Consider the following 8,013-nt stretch of genomic DNA (forward strand, 5'->3'; position numbering starts at 1 on the left):
ATATATATGTACAAATACACACACACACACACACACACATACGTATAAATACATCTTCCTCGCGTATGTATATAGACGTTTATACAAATATAAACACATACGCAAAAAACATAAACCGTAAACATAATCACATTCGCCGCAAAACTTGAATATACATATGAGCTATGTATGTATGTATAGGGGTGCATATATACATATATACACAAATGCACCCTCCTGTCTGTCAAACACACCTACACCTGCAGATATACAAACGTATATACATACATATATGTATGAAGGAAGGAGACAAGTAGAACGGATATAGTCTTACACTCGTACATATACATGAATACGTACACATGTACACATGCACACACATACACATTTGGTATATGCTTATACATACAAATACTACACGCGTATATAGTCACACAATTATAAAAGGGGGAAAATAATATACAGAAAATATATATAAAGCGATAAGATATATATAACAAAATATATAAGAAATGTTAAGATATGAAAGGCTTGTACGTGGACATAGCATAAAAATATAAAAATCAGGTTCTATCTGTGGTCATGGGGGCGCCCAAAAACGTAACAAATGTTTTGCCATATGTGGACATGACCCAAAAAGTTTAGTTCTTGAATTTAGACATGTAGCGGGGACTAAAGAACTTTACCACATGAGCCATCTTTCTACATCGCAAAGACCGCACCTTCCACTACCGTTGATGTACGGTTTACACTTGGCCAAGATCTTCCAGTGAATCTTATAGCTGACACCTTGTTCTTTTAAAGACCGTATATAACTGGATAATTTGGTTGTTTTTCTTTTATCCCACTGCCTGAAGCTTAAGATGTGATTATTGAACCTGGCTTTAAAATTACCCTCTGTGAGACCCACATATTGCTTTGGAGAAACTGTGTCCTTAGTTGTGGTAGAGACTACGGTGGCTTCATAAATGATGGCCTCGGTCATGCAAGCTCCATTTAACGGGCACAATTTTTTTATCTCTGCAAGAACAGCCGGCTTCATGTAGTTGTTTTTGTGTGTTATGTGCAATTATGACAACTAACTGATTGTCCTATATCATATTTATAGATAAATTCCTCTGTTTACATAATATCGAGGTCTGGTTCATTTTTTTGTTGTCATATTATTATTATTATTAATACACACACGCACATATATATGTATATGTATATGTGTATATATATATATATATATATATATATATATATATATATATATATATATACATGTACATATATACATACATGTACATATATACATACATGCACATACATACATATTTACATGAATACTTACATATGTGTCTGTATATGGATGCACACAAACATGTATGTGTGTATGGGTGTATCAAGGTGTGTATGTATGTATGCATGTGTGTGTGTATGTTTGTATGTATGTATAAACTAATCTATGATGTATTACCAAATGTTTTTAACTTTCTGTTCATTAAATCTATTTTATTTAACCCAGGATTAACAAAGTACTGCATCTGCATACGACATCGAATACTCAATTATTTGTCTGTGACTTTAAATTAATTCACATACCGTTTCGACAAGAGAAATCTAATGTTTATCGTTGTCCTTTCATCTGAGAGAAACAAAAAATTTAGTCAATGCAAGTCTCAAAGTATCATATTTCTCTTCTCCCTGCAAAATGCAGCTTAAACAAAATTACAAATTACATTGTATAATTTCTATTGGTGCACAGCACCTTCAGTTACTTTTACCCTGTTTTTAATATATACGTTTCTGTATGCGTGATTTCATTGCTCAGATTTGGGGTGTTATATCTTTTATTTGTTTTAGTCATTGCACTGTAGCCATGCTGGGACACCGTCTTCAGCAGTTTTAGTCCAACAAATCGACCTCAGCACTTAGGATTTTTTAAAATTGTACACAACATATTGTATCATTTTTTGTTTTGTTTGCCGAACCGCTATATTAGAGGGCGAAAAAATACCAACACTAGTTGACAGGTAGTGGAGGAAGTAACAAACACAGACAACACATATACACACACACATAAACACACACATATGACAAGTTCCACAGTGTTTCCGTCAACCAAATTCACACACAAGGCATTGGTCAGCCTGGGGCATTTGTAGAAGACACTTTGCCGAAGTGCTGGACAGTGTGACTGAACCTGTAGCCACGCGGTTGCATTGCAAAATGAGCTTCTTGACCACAGTCATACCTGCCTGATGCAGAAATTTCAAGAAAGGCAGCACTACATGAAACCGTTCCCAGCAACTGTCTGGCATTTAATTTATCGACCTCGAGAAGATGAAAGGTAATGTCACTTTAACAAGAATATATAAGTTTGCGTTTGGCCTAATTTTTCTATATCCGTCTTTTCTTTTTTTTTTTTTTTCCTAACACGATAGCTATTTTTCTTAATTTGAAGGTTGAATTGTTTCTACTGAATTCGTTCAGAATTTTCAGTTCATCATCAGCAATGAAAAGATAATTAACTTTTATGCCTTAGCATATGTATCCGCATCCAATCTGGATTAGCATATTGTTGTCTTAATGTCAAAGAAAATATAAGTGTAGAAACCAGTCACTTTAATTTAGAAACTTTCTAATAACGATAAGTTTCGTTGATATAATTCTCCATTGTTTTTGCTTTTTTTAATCTGCAAAATTATTTTTTGTACAATCATGATATTTTATCATCTTACCTGCTTGTTATTGATGTCATCCTATGGTAAGTTGATGTTTCCAGAGTTCACAAATGAAAAACAACATCAAAAGCATTTTCATATTATACTAATTCTATGCTCAGAAACTTCTTAGTCTTATTCGTCAGACTTAACCCATAGCCTATTTTAACACCATCGCATGGCATATAAGATGCTTTTAGCGAAGTCCACTCTTCCGCAAGCATTCGGGCTAGGTAACCAGTCTAAAAACAAATCCTTACCTTCTTTTTTACTAATTTCGAAAACCTTAATAAATTTCATCGGCGCTACCCTTCCTCATTTGAATAAGCCAGTAAAAATGAGCATCGAGTGAACGTCGTTAGAAGATCGAACAGAATACTTCTTGGTATTTGTTCTGATATTCAAAATTCATCTTTGCCTTTCGTCCTCTAGGGGAAGCGATCTAAAAAGTGATGGATTGGCGGATCGGCTGTAGTGTGATACTTGATCCCGCTCTATGCATTCCGAGCTTAAATTCCGCCAAGGCCTACCCAGATGGTAGGCTTAACCGGTCGCATAGCTTAACACTATCACCTGGTACCATTCTGCTGCATGCATTCAAGCCATGCTTCCGGTTTGAGGATATCTTCCTCTCTCGCATCCACTATCATTAGAGGCTCTCTAGCGGATCATGGATACCGTTTACACTTTTGACTAAAAAAGTAAAGAAGAAATTAATTTTCTGAATGTGTGTTGGACATTCCAGTTTGAAAGATTTGTTGACATCTTAGCGTTTAGAATATTGGACCTATTCTTTTGGTTAGAAATATCTTTAGCTGTCTTTGCAAACACTTTATGCATATCTGTTAGATATTTTTGCATGAAGGTTTTGAGTTTATTATTTTATATTGCTTGTCCCTTGGTACCTGAACTACATCTTAGGTTGTTATTTCTTCCCCTGATCATTCAACTGCTGTACTTGTTTTGTCATTCTCACTAGCTGTGATGTATCCGCAATACGTGTTTTTAAAAAAACAACTCTTTTTTGAAGTTGGCGGTACACTAATTCCTTTACGTGTTTACCTTGATCTACGTAAACTCGTTTGGCAAAGAGTCAAAATGTTTGTTTTGCTCATAAAAGTCTTGTCACTTTTTACATCAACAGATTCTTTGCGATTTAGCGAGTTGAATATCTTTTGTTTTAGCTGTTTCTTTGTTATGTTCTCTTCATGTACTATTTACCAATCTTTTTTTAATTTCTGTCATTTTCTTGTTGATTTCATTATGAATTGACAGATAACTTGCTTTTTGGCTATCGTTCTCTACACATTTGTTTTTCCAATTCATTTTCTGAAAGCTGAATGGTTAAATAGCAGAAGTTTTGAGGAAGTACTCACTTTACTCTCTGACTTCTATGGCTGTGATAGATTATTTTATTTATCATGCTGATATTAATGCTTGTATCTATTTTCAATACATTTACGATGGCCAAGATGGCGTTTATTTTTGTTGGTTTGTTTTTATTTTGCATTGTTGTTTCTCTTATCTGTAAAGTTTTGCGTGAAGTGAGTTGGTCTGTAAGAAGATCTATCAATTTCAATTCTTTAATTATTTCATTATCAACCATTCCAACTTTAGGTCTTTTATTCTTAAAGCTTTCTTGTATTCACCTCTATTTTACAGCCTAATTTTCAGCTTTGTTGGTTAGAATTCTGTAAGTATGCTGGAGTTTAATCCTGTCTTTCGCTGTTTCTTTTATCTCTTGTGGGTGCGTCTTCATTATTGATTTTCTTAGTGTTTAACGAGTCTTTGTATAATCTTTTTTATTTTTGCCGTTTGAATTTTAATTGTCTATTTTTTTTGTTCGTTGTCGTTTATTTTCGCCGTGTGTTGTCCTGTTTCTGAATTTGGTATATTTTAATGTTAAGAATAAGTCTTCTTGAATCAAATAGTCTGTAAACCTAGTGTTACTTTCAGGTCAGAGTTACTTTCTCTGTAGAAAGTACATCTTTATATAGTGTTAGATCAAATGACAGCAAACTATGCTTCGTCTGTCTTTACATCTTGAGTTCAAATAAATGCATGCGAGATTTCAAAGCTCTACCATCACTCCATAGTCAGCTCGTGAACTCTTCAGCCCACCCTCGTAGCATATATTGTATATATACATTGATTTAAATAAGCCAATATTTTATATTAATGTAAAATAAGTCTGAAATTTCATTTCGTTTCTTAGCTACAATATTTTAAGCAATAAATGTTTTTATCTTCCCATATAAATGGATTAGCAGAGAATAACAGTCTCGTTTGTTTATTGCAATATAGTTTATATGTGAAGGCGGCGATCTGGCAGAAACGTTAGCACGCCGGGTGAAATGCTTATCGGTAATTCGTCTGTCTTTATGTTCTGAGTTCAAATTCCGCCGAGGTCGACTTTGCCTTTCATCCTTTCAGGGTCGATAAATTAAGTACCAGTTGCGTACTGGGGTCGATCTAATCGACTGGCCCCCTCCCCAAAAATTTCGGGCCTTGTGCCTAGAGTAGAAAAGAATATAGTTTATATGTGATTGATTCTAAGAAAGGAATGAGAGATAACAAAATATTTGCTATTTTACCGAGAAAAGAAGTAAACTAACTAGTACCTCAATAACCCCATCTGTATCTTCAATCATTTAGAGCAAGAATTGTTAAAATTCCACTTCCTTATCTAAATATACCTGGAAACTTAGACATTATATCATCTAATTGCCCTCTAATAATATAGTGCATTTTACATAAAGCTATTCCATATGTCAACGTAAAACTAAACTGTATTGTTCCTTACTTGAGACATTCCGAATTTTAAAGCAGAAATGACTGGACCGGAAGATGGAAATAATTTCAACTGCTTTCACCAGAGGATTCTTCTCCTTAGAAATTTAGGCCCTTTTTTCTATTTGGTTACACAAAATATACTCACTGACATCGAATCTGAGCTAGATGGAGTAGATGCCATTGACGACTACTAGCTTGAGATGAGTAGTCCACCTATACATACCTTACATTTAAAAACTCCATATTTTCTAAACAGCGTTCTGGTCTACAACCTTTTTGATCCACGTAACTCAATTTTACAAATAAAAATCAGTTCAAATAACGTTCTGTGGGAATTCTGTCACCAACCATTATTTACTAGATTCTCTGAATGAACACACTTGTAATTCATGAGTGTGAAATTCCGATTAAAATCGAGTCAATCATCAATTTTTGTCAGCCGTTAACTTATAAGTACAAGTTTTAATCATGTAGTGAGTACACTTTCCATCTGATCTGCTTTTATACACAGGCAAGCGCGCACACAAGCGTGTGTGTGTGTGTGTGTGTGTGTGTGTGTGTGTGTGTGTGTGTGTGTGTGTGTGTGTGTGTGTGTGTGTGTGTGTGTGTGCGTGCTTGCGCGCGTATAGTTCCTCATACGTATATATAAAAACGAACACATATGCATGCGCACACATACACACACATTCATATACATGCACACATTCACATGTACGCATGCGCGCATCATTGAAAGCCGACACAGCTAGAGCTTATTTTATCACTATTATTTCTTCCAATGCTGTTATTTGTCTCTTATTGATTTCCTATCACCATACCAACACAATCCTCTCTGCTTCTATCACAACATTCCAACTTTCCATCCGAAAACCCTCACCTATCCAGTCCACAACCCTCCAGTTCTCCCTCCTTTATTCATTAATTCACCCTCCTCTACCTCTCCTATATTCCTCAACACCACTATTTTCCCCGCTGTTTCATTATTCTCGTTCTCTTCATATGGAAGTATTCTACTATTGCCATAGCATTATTGCAAACTTTGAATTGAACTTCTCCTATCGACTCGGACGCCATGAATTTCTGCCTAGTCTCTCGAGACACAGGGTCTAAATGTACTTTAGACTGTACAACATTATGTTAAAATATTATGGACACTTGGAACATCGTAGATAGGTACCAGAGAAACTTTATTATTATCATAATTATTATTATTTTGGCGGCGAGCTGGCAGAATCGTTAGCACGCGGGACGGAATGCTTAGCAGCATTTCAACCGCTTTTACGTTCTGAGTTCAAATTCTGCCGAGGCGACTTTGCCTTTCATCCTTTTGGGGCCGATGAACTCTGGGGTTAATGTAATCGACACATCCCCTCCCCCAAAATTTCAGGCCATGTACCTTTAGCAGAAAGGATTATTATTATTATTATTATTATTATTATTATTATTATTATTATTATTATTGCTGGCAGAATCGTTAGCACGCCGGGCAAAATGCTTAGCGGCATGTCGTCCGTCTTCACGTTCTGAGTTCAAATTCCGCCGAGGTTGACTTTGCCTTTCATAAATTAAGTACCACTTGAGTAATGGGATCGATGTAATCGACTTAACCCCTCCTCCAAATTTCAGGCCTTGTGCCTATAGTAGAAAGGATCATCATCATCATCATCATCATCATTATTATTATTATTATTATTATTATTATTATCATTATTATTATTATTATTATTATTATTATTAAAGCGACAAGTTGGGAGAATCGCTACCGCACCGGACAAAATGCTTACCGACATTTCTTCTGACTCATTACCTTCTGAGTTTAAGTTCTGCCAAAGTCGACTTTGCCTTCCATCGTTTCAGGGTCGATGCAATAAGTACCAATCGACCACTGAGGTCTATGTAATCGATTTACCCCCTCCCTGGAATTCGTTTGCCTTGTGCCAAAATTTTAAATCATTATTACTTCAGGATCGATGAAATAAGTATTATGTATGCACTGGGGGTGATGTAATCAACTAGCCGGCCTCCCACAACCAACACACTCTCTTCAAATTTCAGCAGTGTTTCAGCTCATGCCATAAAGGGCCGTAACTGAAGACATCAAAACATTTTGTGCGGCACTCTAATGATGCCTCCAACGAGAGGGAGACGACATACTAGACAAGGCAAATTTCCTTCAAACTACACCCTACCATTTTTGAAAATGTGCATACTGGATAATGCAGACCCAGTTTTATAATTCCTGGAATGAAAGCAAAAGATGAGGTGGTCCCGATTTGAACTCTCTTGATTATTAGTGTATCTGTTGAGAATTGACTTGGAGCTAAATAATAACATCAACAAGAGCGAATACACGAATAACAGCAAACAGATAGAGCAACAATAAGGTCGCTACCATTATAAAACATGACACTGGCACTACTGGTACCATTACCAACAACACAGCAGCAAGCAAACCAATGAGGGACCGACAACCTGGTATTTCAAACCCGGTCGCCAGAAATAGCCGCCAAGTCTCCCTCACCCCCCCCCCCCC

Source organism: Octopus bimaculoides, chromosome 1 (genome assembly GCF_001194135.2).
Source record: "Octopus bimaculoides isolate UCB-OBI-ISO-001 chromosome 1, ASM119413v2, whole genome shotgun sequence".
Classification (NCBI taxonomy): domain Eukaryota; kingdom Metazoa; phylum Mollusca; class Cephalopoda; order Octopoda; family Octopodidae; genus Octopus; species Octopus bimaculoides.